At 51.9% G+C, this 14,828-nt stretch overlaps 1 protein-coding gene across 6 annotated transcripts in view; it reads right to left on the reverse strand.

The window, feature by feature from the left end:
• The window catches only part of ILF3 (interleukin enhancer binding factor 3), a 28,247-nt gene extending 24,139 nt beyond the window's left edge, over window positions 1-4,108 (reverse strand). For 5 of the 6 annotated variants that reach the window (XM_080823426.1, XM_080823425.1, XM_080823424.1 and 2 more), the window contains exon 1: window positions 3,898-4,108. The gene's annotated coding sequence lies outside the window, so the exon portion shown is untranslated. The remainder of the gene's footprint in view (window positions 1-3,897) is intronic. The other variant, XM_080823427.1, reaches the window with a different exon arrangement.
• Window positions 4,109-14,828: the final 10,720 nt, after the last annotated feature.

A 14,828-nucleotide genomic window follows, 5' to 3' on the forward strand; every position in this document is an offset into this window, starting at 1 on the left:
ATCCAAAGGAAGCAACAGAAAACCAAGTGGCCTGGATGATTATCCTAGTAAGACTGAGCTTGAACCAAAGTCCTAATGAAAACAGTAGGAAGGATGGCTGTTTGGGACGTTCAAGGAAAATTACAATGGATCTCAAATTGCAAACAGCATCACTTCTCACTAATCACCTAAGATTATAAAAATAATTTGGGGGGCGCCTGGGTAGCTCAGTGGGTTAAAGCCTCTGCCTTCAGCTCAGGTCATGATCCCAGGGTCCTGGGATCGAGCCCCGCATCGGGCTCTCTGCTCGGCAGGAAGCCTGCTTCCCTTTCTCTCTGCCTGCCTCTCTGCCTACTTGTGATCTCTATCAAATAAATAAATAAAATCTTAAAAAAAAAAAAAGAAAAAACTTAAATTTCAAATTTCAACTGGACATTGCTTTCTCGAGACATGTGAAAATAGCTGATGTTAAAAGTCGCTTCTAGGGGCGCCTGGGTGGCTCAGTGGTTTAAGCCTCTGCCTTCAGCTGGGGTCGTGGTCTCAGGGTCCTGGGATCCAGCCCCGCGTCGGGCTCTCTGCTCGGCGGGAGCCTGCTTCCCCCTCTCTCTGTCTGCCTCTCTGCCTAGCTCTGATTTCTCTCTGTCAAATAAATAAAATCTTTTAAAAAAAAAAGTCACTTCTAAATTTCCAATCACAATTTATAACGGGATCGCCTATAAAGTGCAACCTTGGGGCAATATCACAGGCATTTAATAGAGCATAAAATGGCAAGAAACAATTTTTAGAAATCGGTACATTGAAAAGGCTCCCTAACAAACACCTGTCCACCCCGCTTTCAATATTGTTTCTCTAATGCTGCTAGCGCCACAAGAAGTCAGCACCCACTTACCATAAGTAACAGAGCAGAGAGGGAAGCTGGTCATTTCAGACAGAACTGTCAAGTGCTGCAGCAGGAATGTGAAGGAATCTCATCCCTTCAGGGCCCCTAACCTGCTTCACTGTGTGTAGACTCCTGTCAAACCACTATCTGCCTTTAGTTTCAAACCCCTTCGCTGGAAATAGAAATCAAAATTTTTTCTCCCAGGACTTGGCTAAGATAAAAAGCACCCAATACGCATAGCCTGGAAAATCCTAACTCCCGGGGCTCCTGGGTGGTTCAGTGGGTTAGAGCCTCTGCCTTCAGCTCAGGTCACGATCCCAGGGTCCTGGGATTGAGCCCTGCTGAGCAGGGAGCCTGCTTCCACCCCCCCCCCCCCGCCTGCCTCTCTGCCTACTTGTGATCTCCGTCAAATAAGTAAATAAAATCTTTAAAAAAAAAAAATCTAACTCCCATGAAGGTTCAGTCAAAGCGATATTCAGATAAAATGTCATCCCTCTGTGAGACACACATACATTTAATACCAGATAGTGACATTTACAGTTCAAAACTGCACAAGGTTCATCAACTTACTGACAAAATGTAAAAGGAGGGCAAATCCAAGGAGGTATAAACCCAAGTTCCTTGGGTAAGGGAATTATTCCTCTGAGTCATAAAAGGTGAAATCAGGAGGAACTGGGGAGAAGGATGAGAGAGTTGATCCAGCCCAAAGAAAACTTTTTTCCTTTTTTAAAGATTTATTTATTTGAGAGAGAGAGAGAGAGAGAGAATGAACACACAAGCAAGAGAGCACAAGCAGGGGCAGTGGAGGAGGGAGGGAGAACCAGGCTCCCCATCCAGCAGGGACCCAGAATCACAACCTGAGCCGAAGACAGACACCCAACCAAGCCCCCACAGAAAACTCATAAAGAAAGCCTTTTTCAGAAAGTCATTTCCAAGCCCCACATCTTGCTACGGACAAGCCTACTGCTTACTCAAACAGAAGAGGCTTAAAGACTTACAGAAAGCTCTTTCCTCATTACTGACTCCACCTGTCCCTACCTGGAGAACTTAAGCAGGGGAGCATGGAAACGAGCGCCGAGTAAGTGACATCCACGTATCAGCAGCCACTCTTGACAATGTAGGTTTTTAACAGGAAGAATTTAAGAAAAGGAAGAAACAACCTTAGATTCCTCACTCTCTGTAATATGGGCCTCAAAAAACAAAAACAGAAACAAAAAGCCTCTAAAATATACTGGAAGAAGCTAAAGAAAGGAATGTCTGCCTAAAGGCACTAGACAAGTTCAATCAGGAAAAGATAAAAAGGGCAAGCGATTAGGTACCACTCCGCTCCAGAAAGAGTGTGATTCCCAGGCTTGCCCAAGCTCTAGGAGAGTAGGGAAACTCTGATACACCCGCACTCGGTGCTGGCAAGGCCAAGCCTGGCGCTAACTGCCAGCCTCCAATCAACTCCAAACACTAGGGCCTGCAGAGATTCCATTCACAAATCCCAGGGTTCAGGATCTGCTCACATGGCCAACAGACAGCTCAGTGGGAAAGACCCCAGGACTAGGGACAGTAGACCTGCCAGTACCCCGGCGCCTGTTTTTCTCTTTTCCAGCTGTTAATGAGTTTCTGGTTTCCCACACTTCATTCACAGCCTCACTGGCTGCTGTTACCTACATCCCACAAGACCACACACAAAGCATCACACACAAAGCATAGTGGCAGCAATGTGAGCAATCCACGGAGATTCCCAACCACAACTCTCTGAGAAGAAAAAAAAAAAAGAGTCTGCAGCCCTAAATTTGAGTCCTAACTCTGGGTGGCACCTTAGGTTTTCCTGTGGAACCCAAATCTGCCACCGGGCCACTCACTTTAAAGAGAGAATCCTAAGCAATCAGAAAAAGATTCAGACCACTGAAATACCTAAGTCCTGAAAAGGAAGGCTTCTCAGGGAAATGGGCACTCCCTTACTTATTCATCATGTCCCCTGAGCAGAATCCCAAGCAACGGGTCAATCAATTTTGGAAATACTGAGAAGAGATGGCTTATCTCCCCCCAAGTTCTGAACTGGGGGAGAGCATGCTGATCACTGTATATCCCAGATAATTCATCCAGGCGCAGTATTAACTGGGGCAGAACTTTAACTCAGTCCCTCAACTACTTGAGAAAATAACGTAGAAAATCGTTTTAGGCTCTCATGTTTGGGTCACAATCTTGCAAGTTTCAGCGTACCCAAGTTTCAGCGTACCCAAATATCGCACCAGATCACCATTTTGAGGAAGGATGCAAACCCTAAGCAATCTGGAGGAAATTCATCATCAGTGAAACACCTGAACTAAAGAAAGGGAAAACTTAAACCCACCGCCAAGAATGGGTCCTGATCGGGGGAGGCCTGGCTGACTACAGATTTGGGAACCCCATGCACCGACAAAGGCCTCCTAGGCAATCAGCGTGGGAACGGGGTTTCTGGGAGGAGGTCGGCGTCTCCACGCCATGTAAGGACAAAGGCGGCGACATTTCCCGCCTCGGGAACCTGGGACTCTCCTGGAACCCGGGACAGGGCTGGGACAAAGACTAAAAAGGAACGAGGAGGGGGGTCGCCCCTGCCGCGCCAGCCAGGATGCTACCGGCCAAGGGGGGTGTGTGCTCACGGCACGTGCGCGCGTGCGCGCGGGGCGCCGCAACAGACAAAGCCGGGCCCGGGGGACTCGGCGGCGGGGGGCCCGGTGCGCGCGCACCCCCCGCGCGAGGCGCCGCCGCCGGCCGAGGGGCCGCGAGGGGGGGCGGATGCGCGCGCACCGGGCCCTCGCCGCCGCCGCCGCCATTTTGTTTCCTCGGCACAATGGGGGAGAGTAACGGCCGAGCGCGGGAGCGAGACTGGCCAGGGAGGAATGAGACAAGCGGTGGGGCGAGGGAACCGGGCGTAGGCGGGGAGCGCGGGGCGCCTGAGGCCCTGTCACCGCGACCCCTCAGCCCGGCCCGCGCTGAGTGGGAGGACTAGCGGGGGGAGGGGCAGAGGCGGGAATGGGCCCCGCCGCCGCCACATTGACGCTTACCTTGTCGGCGTTCCCTTCCCCGACCGCAACCGCCGCCGCCGCCCTCCTGCCACAGCCCGCCGGGGTCTCCCCCCAAAAGCCACGCGGTGCGCACCGGGCTGCTGAGTCCAACTGCAATGGCGAGAAGAGGAGGAGGAGGAGCCGGGGCCGGGGGCGAGCGGGCGGGCGGGCGCGCGCCGGGGAGGTGCGGGCCACGTGATCGGCTGGAGCCCCGCCCCCTGCCGCCGCGTTGCCGCTTGACGCAGGCCAAGCCCCGGAGGGAGGGAGCGACGAAAAGAGATAAGGCGGGCTTCAGTCACGTGGCAGGAGCGCAGCCGTTGCGTTGTTGGTCACGTGGCATAGAAACGTTTACCTCTTTTCGAGACCTTGATCATGTGACAGTGGCATACGCAGAGGTTTCCTTGGCCACGTGACAAGGACTTCGGCCCGTCCCTTTGCTGTATTGGTAGGTCTGCATCATGTGATGTGGTCGCCGCTCTTTTTTTTTTTAAATGGCGATTTTTAAGCGGCATTACCACGTGACGGAGGTCGAGGGGCGGAGTCTCCCCTGCTGCGAGTTTATGCGCCTGCGCGGCTGCCATCTTACGCCAGTCGCTCAGTGTACGTTGGCGGAAACGGCTCGTAGAGCCCGGCACGTGAGTATCCTCAAAGTGGCCGGATTTCGGTCGCGGAGGTTCACCTTTATCCGAGGTTACCTGGCGCAGCTTCTTCCCCTCTCCCTGTATCTCTCGCTAGAGGCCGAGAAGACCCGAGATGCGCGTGTCAGCAACAGCCGGACAGATCTTGTTGCTGCCCCGGGACCGGCGCCGGTGAGCGTTACAGTTCCTTGGTCCTGCAAACCCCGCAGTGTAGCGTCTGGCCGCCCTGCCGGGCCCGGCGTCCAAAAGGCAGAGCCGAGCTGCTAGGGATCTTCTAGTTCTTTTACAGGTAGGGAGACTGAGGCCCAGCTGTAGGATTCACATCCCGCTCGTGGGAGAGCGGAGTCTGCGATCACACGCTCGGCCAGCCACAGCTCAGGGTTGTTAAGTAAAGGCACCAGGGACCGAGCGCCTTCTCTTTTCAAGCCCGTTGTTGTTGCTTCCTCCCGGCGTTTCGTGAGATCCCCGATGTACGTACAGTCTGCCTAAAGTCAGCCCCGCTCCCCTCCGGTGTCAGAATCAAGCTGGCGCTTGACAGGCGTCGTTACTAAGCACGTTGTCCTGTTCGAGGCTGTTGTTCAGAAACTGCCGGGACTTGGAACAAGGACTTACTGAAAAGGTTTCCTTCTTGAAAGTGAAAAGCCGTTCAAGAGTTATCGGCGTAGTAACCGATTTTCCTAGCAAAAATGTAGGATGTAAGCGCCTTTGTTAAGGATGCAAGACCCACTGTCTGCTCTGGGTTTGAGTCCCCTGATGTCACCAAAAACAGCCCACTTCTCTTGACCCCGCGTTTCCTTATCTACAAAATGGTAATGATTTTTCATTAAAGCACTTGGCACAATTCTGTGTGCAGAATAAATGCGTCAAAATGATAACTATTATTAAAAAGGTAAAATGTAAAAATGTTACAGAAATGGGTACATACTGTATCTACTGCTTTGCTTTTCTATTTACGTCTTATTTAGGGTTTTGAGCAGATAATCTGTTCACCTGATACAAAGTGTCAAATATTCAAGAGTGTGAGAGAACTATATCTGCCTCCGCTCCTTAGCAGCCAGTGTTAAGCTTTGTGTGTATCTCTACAGCGGTGTTCTATTCACGGAGAGGCTTAGATTTGTTATTTATCTTTGATGTTTTTCACACAAATGGTATACATTTTGCATCTTGCTTTTTTCTTCCCGTATTTGGAGATCTTTCCTAAATAGAGCTTGAGACTGAAGAAAGTTTTGGTTAAATTAAGGGGCAATGCATTCAGGTAGAATTGGTTAAAGTAAATTCAGATTGTTTACAGTCCTCATGAGGAGCAAGGTGATAACTGGCTTTAACCTGTTAAGAGACCAGCCGTTACCCACACTTCAGGGCACGGCTCAGCTGGGCGTAACTTGACTAAGCTAACAGCGCTACCAAGTGGCAGAACAAGGAAGGTTTCTAGTTTTCTGACTTCCCAAGTCCATAGATGGTTCTTGGGAGGGTCCAAAGATTAGATTTCTCAAGAACTTGCTTTTGAGGCTCTCAAGGCAGGCCCTGTCACGACAGCCCCAAACACAGAACGGAGTAGATAGGATCATGGTTATAACCAAAGGCTTTAGATCAAACTGCAGTCTTCACAGAGAGCCAAGGACAGCTTTGAAGTGTTTTTCAGTCTCAAGGCTTTGCTAAGTATGCACGAAATGAGTGCCGGGGAAGCTGGTGTGGTTCTGATTGTTAACCTGTTGGACTGGTGGCTCATCCAACCTCAATTTTGTAAATAAGAGCTGCTGGACGGCAGTTGAAGTGTCGAGGAAACCAGACTCCCTTAGATAGTGCGTTCTGGGGGCGCCTGGGTGGTGCCATCAGGTTTCTGACTCTTGGTTTCCACTCAGGCCATGATCTCATGGGTTTTGAGATCAGGCCTGGAGTCAGGCTCCACACTCCACGGGGAGTCTGCTTGAAAATTCCCTCCCTCTGTGCCTCTCCCAACTCTCACATGCATGTGCGTGCTCGTGCTCGCTCGCTCGCTCGCTCTCTCAAATAAGTAAAGTTAAAAAAAAAAAAAAAGTATTCTGCTGGAGCCACCCCAACCCCATCCACCAGGAGTGGCAGGATAAGTTTTCAGCCCCATCTTCTGACAAGCCACATCCATCCTGCTCCTTGTCTGTGTTCTCTCCTTGGTCACCATGCAAGATTGAAGTCCCAAGGTGCCACCTGTCCCCTCTTGTTCCTTCATCTCCACCCTGACCCAGCCTTCCACTACCGCCCTTGCCTTTCCACCACTACATGTTAACAACCGCTGTATGCACAACCATTCTCTGACTTCCCTGCCATGCCCTGTCATCTAGCTGTGCACCCCCTGTCCCCGCTACAGCCTCTCCCATCAACAGCTGGAGAGTAAGGTCTGTCCCCTCCTCTTGCAGTCCCTCTGCCTAGCCAGGTTCTGTCTTCATCAGGGACTTTAGTGTTCTCGTGAACATGGTGTCCATTGCTTGCCTTCCTCCTCCTTCCTGCATTTCAGCACCCCCACTCCCAGTCACACTGAGGAACTTTTCACTCTGAATCCTTTTTGACCCATGCCTGTTGCCTTCTTCCCCTTTCAGTGAAGTGGACATGGATGGATCACAGTGCTCTGGGGATCTTCCCTTCTTCCTTGCTCAATCTGGAGTTCAGTTGACGAGTCCCTGCTATCATACTCTGAAACTAGGCCCATGGCTTGGCCACAGTGATTGGCTTAGGGGTAAGGGACCCAAATCTAGTCAGGCAGGGCCACTGAGCCCCAGGCAAGGAACTTGGGCAAGAGAAGCTCTTGTTCCGATCTTGAAGCCAGGGAAATACCAGGGGAGGGGAGGGGAGGGGAGGGGAAGGGGGGGCAGGGAGTAGACCTTGATGAAAGAACTTGACAGAATGAAACCAACCAGAAGGCTCAGCTAAAGGTTGGAGCAAGAAGACAGCTTGGCGGGGTGCCTGGGTGGCTCAGCGGGTTAAAGCCTCTGCCTTCAGCTCAGGTCATGATCTCAGGGTCCTGGGATCGAGCCCCACATCGGGCTCTGCTTGGCGGGGAGCCTGCTTCCCCCTCTCTGTCTGTCTGCCTCTCTGCCTACTTGTGATCTCTCTCTCTCTTTGTCAAATAAATAAGTAAAATCTTAAAAAAAAAAAAATGGGCACCTGGGTGGCTCAGTGAGTTAAAGCCCCTGCCTTTGGCTAAGGTCGTGATCCCAGGGTCCTGAGATCGAGCCCCGCATTGGGCTCTCTGCTCAGCCGAAGGCCTGCTTCCCTTCCTCTCTGCCTACTTGTGATCTGTGTCTGTCAAATAAATAAATAAATCTTTAAAAAAGAAAAACAACACGGTGTTTTCTCCCAAAATTAAACAACATATCCAGCAACTCTGCTTCTGAGAATATGCCCCCCAGAAGTGCAAGCAGGGACTCAAGATGCTTACACACCCCTGCTCATAGCATGACTCACAGTAGCCAAAAGGTGGAAACAGAACCCAAGCATCTGTCAATGGAGGAACACACAAACAAGTTGCGATGTATGCAGACCATGGAATGTTAAATATTCAGCCCTAAAAGAGAAGGAAATTCTGACATATGCTATGATGCGGATGAACCTAGGGGATGTCATGTTAAATGAAATTAGCCAGACACATAAGGCTCAATACCATATGATTCCACTCCCGCAAGGTCTCTGGAAGAGTTAGATTCACAGAGGCAGGAAGTAGAAGGTGGGTGCTTATGAGTAGGGGAGTTTGTGATTAATGGGAATGGTTTTTGTTTGGGAAGAAGAAAATTCCTGGATGTGGAGGGTGGTGATGGTTGTACAAGGGTGAAGGTAAATGTCTCTGAGCTGCACACTTAACAGTGGTTGGGGTAGTAATTTTTATGTGTATTTTACAGCTGCTTATATGTTTTTTAAAGGTTTTGTTTGTGGGGCGCCTGGGTGGCTCAGTCGGATAAGCGTCTGCCTTTGGCTCAGTTCTTGATCTCGGGGTCCTGGGATTCCCTGCTCAGCAGGGCATCTGCTTTTCTCCCTTTTCGTCTGCACCCCCTCCCTGTTCATGCTAACATGCTCGTTCACTCTCTCTTTCTCTCTCTCAAAATAAATATTTATTTATTTGACGCAGAGAGAGATCACAAGTAGGCAGAGAGGCAGGCGGGGGGGTGGGGAAGCAGGCTCCCCGCTGATCAGAGAGCCCGATGCGGGGCTCGATCCCAGGACCCTGAGATCATGACTGGAGCCGAAGGCAGAGGCTTTAACCCACTGAGCCACCCAGGGGCCCCAAAATAAATATAATTTTATAAGTAAATGTATTGGGGCGCCTGGGTGGCTCAGTCATTTAAAGTGTCTGCCTTCAGCTCAGGTCATGATCCCAAGTCCTGGGATCAAGCCCCACATTGGGCTCCCTGCTCAGCGGGAAGCCTGCTTCTCCCTCTCCCACTCCCCCTGTTTGTGTTGTGTCTCTCTCTGTCAAATAAATAAAATCTTTTTTAAAAAAGTAAATATTTATTTTGAGTGAGCACACATGCTCGTGCACTTGTGAGCAGGGGGACGGGCAGAGGGAGAGGGAAAGAGAATCCCAAGCAGACTTCTTGCAAAGCGCAGAGCCCAATGCAGGGCTTGATCTCATGACCCTGAGATCGTGATCTGAGCCAAAACGCAAGAGTCCCGGGGCGCCTGGGTGGCTGAGTGGGTTAAGCCTTTGCCTTCGGTTCAGGTCATGATTTCAGGGCCCTGGGCTCGGGCCTGCATCAGACTCTCTGCTTCCCCACCCCCCCCCCGCCCCCCGCTTGCTGGTCTGCCTACTTGTGATCTCTCTCTCTCTCTGTCAAATAAATAAAATCTTTAACAAACAAAACCGAAGAGTCCAACACTCCACCAACTGAGCCACCCAGGCACCCCAGCAATATTTTACATTAAAAGAAGGAGATGGAGTGAACGTGGAGCCATATCATGGCCACATTAATTTGAGCCCCAGGACGTTTAAGACGTGGAGAGAAAAATTGGCACAGCCGCACAGCAATGCTGTCTTACGGACCAAGTGTATGTAGGAGCCCCAGCCACCTGGAGTTTATCATCTTCACCTGCCGGGGCCCTCTTGGCCATCCTCAGGTCCCTGCTGTTCTAGTTTTTGTTCTTGCTCTTGTCCCACAGAGCCGCTGGCCACCTGTGGCTTTGGCCTGCTGGGTCTCCATTCCCCCTTTGTTCTGGGAACCAAGGTTTTCCCTTGGGGAGCCACCTCGCACCCACTGTGTTCCCCACCGCCCAGCCTCTGCCTTGGATCTGGCTGATCAAAACCCCACTTCTATCCCGGTCCCATGATTGGGGGAGATACCGTGTTTCACCAGAACTGGCCAAAGACTGGGTTGCTTCAGGACTTGCCTCCAGTCATGAGAGAAAGAGAAGATCTTTCTGCTCCGGCAGCTGGACTGGGAGGGTGTGAGCCTGGGATATACAGTTTGTCCTTTCACAACTTCCTCCATTCTTTCAAGCATCCTGTCACCTCAGGGCCTTTGCACTGGCCATACCCACTGCCTGAAACACTCTCTTCCCTCAGGTATTCAGAGCTCCCTCCCTCACTTCTCTGTGCTCCAGCTGCCTTCACCACCATTTCTCCAACAGCACTGTCAGATTATCCTGCTTTATTTTTCTTCAGAGTGTCTATCGCTACTCATTACATATTTAGTTATTATCTGTCTCCCTTGCCAGAGAGTTAACTCAGACCAGGGAACATGGTTCTGGTTCACCCTGGCTTGGAGCACTCGATATAGTGAGTAAATGCATGATTGGGTCCCCCACCACACCTGGCCTCCACTGTGCCCAAGTCAGTCCAACCTCAGGGACAGCAGCCAAAGAGGAACTCCCCATTTCCTTTAAGGCACTTTTTTTTTTTCAATGAAGGTATAATACAATCATTTAAGCGTACATCTTGGTAAATGTTTACACATACATCTGTGCAACCACCACCCGAATCAAGATAAGGAACGTTGGGACTGCCCCCCACCCCCTACAACACCCAGGAATCTTCTTCCTGCTGTCCTGAGCCAATCCTTGTTACATCCCCAGGATTAGCTTTACCTGTTCCAGAACGTTAACAGAACTGGAAGACCTCTTCGTGTCTGTTAGTTGCCTGAACCACTTTGTTTCTTAAGTAGCCCACACGCCTGTGCCCGCACGCCTCCTCGCCTCCTCTCCGCTAGGGCAGCAGGCTCCCTCCCCTCGGCCTGGCCACGCCCCTTCAAGTATTCTGGATTGGTACCTCTCCGAGCTGCAAAAGGCAGAAGCCAATGCTGGTCAACCGGAGCCAGAAGAAAAAGCTTGCGTGTAGCCCGCTGGTGACACAGACCATCCGGGAGGATGGGAGGAGCTGGCCTTGAGTTGTGCAGCCCAGAGCTGCTGCTGGAGACACAGTTAACGAACCATCCCAGGGCCCTGCGCGCTCCGAGCTGACCTAGCTGGGGAGGCAGGTGATAATAAAGCAGCACAGCGGTGATGTGGGGCTGGGGCAGGTGCAATTTTGAGTCAGGCAGCACACAGTGAAGTCTTTCCAGGGAGCTGAGGGACTGAGGCCAAGCAGCTCGATGGGAGATGAGCATTCCACGCAGAGGGAACAGCCAGTACAAAGTCCCAGAGGTTGGCGGTGCTTGTGGAAGGAGCAGCAAAGAGGTCCGAGGGGCTGAAAGGGGGCCGGGATGGGAGGCGGGAGGAGGGCCATCCAAGAAAGGGTGGATAGGTCCTTCAGGGCCCTGGAGACCCACATGGAGACCTTGGCTTTCACCCCGAGTGCTTTGAAAGCTATGGGCGGGTTTTTGGACAGCAGAAAGCTAGCATGCCTCCCGCATCTCCCCCTGCACATACCCTCAAGCCCCTGCGTCTTTTTGTCAAGCCTGAACTAAACCCACCCTCTGCCTGCACCTCCCACCTTGTGGGTTTGGGGGAGAAAAAAACCCACAGCCCCAACATTGCTCATTCATGCAGTGTTCTCCCAATTTTCACACCTTATTACAGCTTCCAACATCACACGTTCTGCCCTCTGCTGACGTCCTTTCTTCCTGCACTAGAAAATAGTCGCTCCACTCAGTTGCTCCCACACTAAAGCCAGGAGCGCTTGTGCCCACACTTCCTGCCTTCAGCTCCAGATGCGGCTGCTCTCTGGCTCTCCCCTAAGTCCCCTAAATTCTTTTTTTTTTCCTTCTCCCTGGAGCTCAGACCTCACCTCTCTGGACACTTAACTCCCCAGGTGATCTCAGCCAGCCCCACGACCTCAAAGACCATCAAAACACTGACACTCCCGATTAAATGCCTCCAGCCTGGGATTCTCCTGTGAAATCCGGACACATCCAGCCACCTACATCACCACTTCCTTTGGAGACTTTGTATAAAGGAGTTCCAAAATACACCGACCTGCCCGGATCCCTTCAGTTCTGCTAGATCATCTCTTTGCCTGGGCTCTGTGGGCTTTTCCACAACGGCCTGCCCACCACCTCTTCTTCAGAGAACTACCCTGGGCTCGGGACCATGAGGCCAACACTGTCAAGAAGATCAGGCTGGGGCACACGGACACTTTGCCCCCGCACCCACGAGAGTCAGACGTACCTGGGATTGTAAGCTCCTGGGCCACCTTTAGTCCAGTTCAGGAGGCTCTGAGAAGTCACTTATCCTCTCCAGCTCCCTGCAGGCTCAGGTAGCAGGTGCCCTCCGCAGGACTCTGAGCTTGACCCCCCAGTCCTGTTTCCTCCTCCTTCCTCGAGTCCTCTCTCTTGCATGTGCAGTCAGATAAGTCGAGCTCCGTCTTCAAATGACGTGCGAAATCTGCACGCTTTTCATCATCTTCACCAAGACCACCTGAATCGTCCACCAGCAGCACATGCCCAGATCAGTGCAGTAACGTTTTTTTAAGTTTAAATTTTTTAAAGATTCCAGCATGCTCGAACACACATAAGCATGGGGGAGGGGCAGAGGGAGAAGCAAACTCCCCACCGAGCGGGGAGGCTACATGGGGCTCCATCCCAGAGCCCCAAGATCATGACCTGAGCTGAAGACAGATGCCCAACTGACAACTTTTTTTTTTTTTTTAAAGATTTTATTTATTTATTTGACAGAGACAGAGATCACAAGTAGGCAGAGAGGCAGGCAGAGAGAGAGGAGGAAGCAGGCTCCCCGCTGAGCAGAGAGCCCGATGCGGGGCTCGATCCCAGGACCCTGGAATCATGACCTGAGCCGAAGGCAGAGGCTTTAACCCACTGAGCCACCCAGGCGCCCCTCAACTGACAACTTTTTAAAAAAAAATCTTTTCTGGGGCGGGCGCCTGGGTGGCTCAGTGGGTTAAGCTTCCGCCTTCGGCTCAGGTCATGATCTCAGGGTCCTGGGATTGAGCCTGCTTCTCCCTCTTACACTCCCCTTGCTTCTGTTCCCTCTCTTGCTGTGTCTCTCTCCATCAAATAAAATCTAAAAACAAAAACAAGGGGGGCACCTGGCTGGCTCAGGCGTTAAGCGTCGTCTGCCTTCAGCTCAGGTCATGATCTCAGGGTCCTGGGATCGAGTCCCGCATCGGGCTCCCTGCTCAGCGGGGAGCCTGCTTCTCCCACTCCTACTCCCCCTGCTTGGGTTCTCTCTCTCTCTCTCTCTCTCTCTCTGTCAAATAAATAAATAAAATCTTAAAAAAAAAAAAAAAGGGCTGCCTTTGTGGCTCAGTGGGTTGGGGCCTCTGCCTTCGGCTCAGGTCATGTTCCCAGGGTCCTGGGATCGAGCCCTGAGTCTGGCTCTCTGCTCAGCAGGGAGCCTTCTTCCTCCTCCCTCTCTCTGCCTGCCTCTCTGCCTACTTGTGATCTCTGTCTGTCAAATAAATAAAATCTTTAAAAAATAAAAATAAAAACACCTTTTTTTAAAGTAGCCTCCACACCCAATCCAGGAGCTCGAACTCACGACCCTGAAACCAAGAGTCACAGGCTCTACTGACTCAGCCAGCCAGGCGCCCCTGTGGTAACCTCTTCACTGGTCTTCCTGCTTCTACTTGTGTATGGTACAGTCTCTGCACGCAGCAGCCGAAGAGTTTTGAGCGTGCATGGAAGACTGGAACTTAAACGCCGGCCTAGGCTGATACACCAGTAACAGTGGTTCGTACGGCACTTCGCCCAGGCCAGGCCCTGTGCCAAGCCCTTCGCAGTCATTCAGCTGTTCTGTGCCTGTACACGGAGGGCCTGCAGTGTACCACGCACTCCGTCCTGCTCTGGGATAAGGTGGTTAAAAAAAAAAAAAAAGGAAAAAAGAAAAAAAAGGCAGCCAGATCTGGATCCCCTCTGAGTTGACATGCTCGGTGGGGAGGCTGACAATTATGAAGTGAAAACACAAATACTTGCAGGTTATGACAAGTGCCCTGAGAAAAATAGTGTGATGTGTGGTCATCACCAAGAGGAGCCATTCTTCGATGAGCCCAGAAGGCTTCCTGGAGGAGGGGATCCCTGAGCTGAAAACCAAAGGCCAAGGAGCTAGCCGCACAAAGAGCCAGGTGGGGAGAATTTCAGGCACAAGGGGGAGCTGAAGGGGCAGGAGGGGCAGGACCTCGAGGGCCGCAGTGAAGACTTCGGCTACTACGCTGAAGAAGGTGGGAGCCATGGAGGGTTCTTGAACAGAAAAGGAGTTTGAACTCACTAGAATGTTCACAAGCCCCCTTTCACACCTGTGTCAGGAACCGTGGGGGAGGGGAGGGGATGGCGGGAGCCAGGGACCTGGGCAAGGGACTGCGTCGGTTCAGGTGGGTGATAATGGGGGCTGGGAGCTGAAGACGGGGTGGGGGGGTGGGTACGTTTGGGAGGTGTTTTGGAGGCGGAGCTAACAGGAACTAGGGATAAGGAAAAGAACAAACTCAGATAATCTCTCGGGTTGGTACAGGGTAGCGGGGAGGGCTTGGAGTCCAGGAGACCTGGGTTCAAATGCCTTCTAAGCCACTCTCCCCCTGGGCCACTTTCAGGAATGTAACCCAACCTCCCAGCCTCAATTATTGAGGGGAGTAATAGAAGTGGTATATGTGGTATGCGTAGGGAGTTCTCAAGAAATGGTGGCCATTTAAGAAAAAATTCCTAGGGCGGGGGTGCAGAGAAAGGCAGTGACACCCATTGTCACCCAGCAGTGATAATGACAGACAGCGACAGCAGGGGGCAGCACCAAGCCTCCAGGCAACAGGGCTGCCGCTTTGCAGGTTCAAAGAGGCTGGACTGGACTGTGGACGCCTCAGGTGCCTGGGCCTGGGGACAAAGCAGGCCTGGGAGCATGTGTCCAGGTCACAAGACTGAGGTGCGCGCAAGGTGCACCGGCTGTGCTGCC

The sequence above is a fragment of the Martes martes genome (genome assembly GCF_963455335.1).
Source record: "Martes martes genome assembly, chromosome: 1".
Taxonomy (NCBI): Eukaryota; Metazoa; Chordata; class Mammalia; order Carnivora; family Mustelidae; genus Martes; species Martes martes.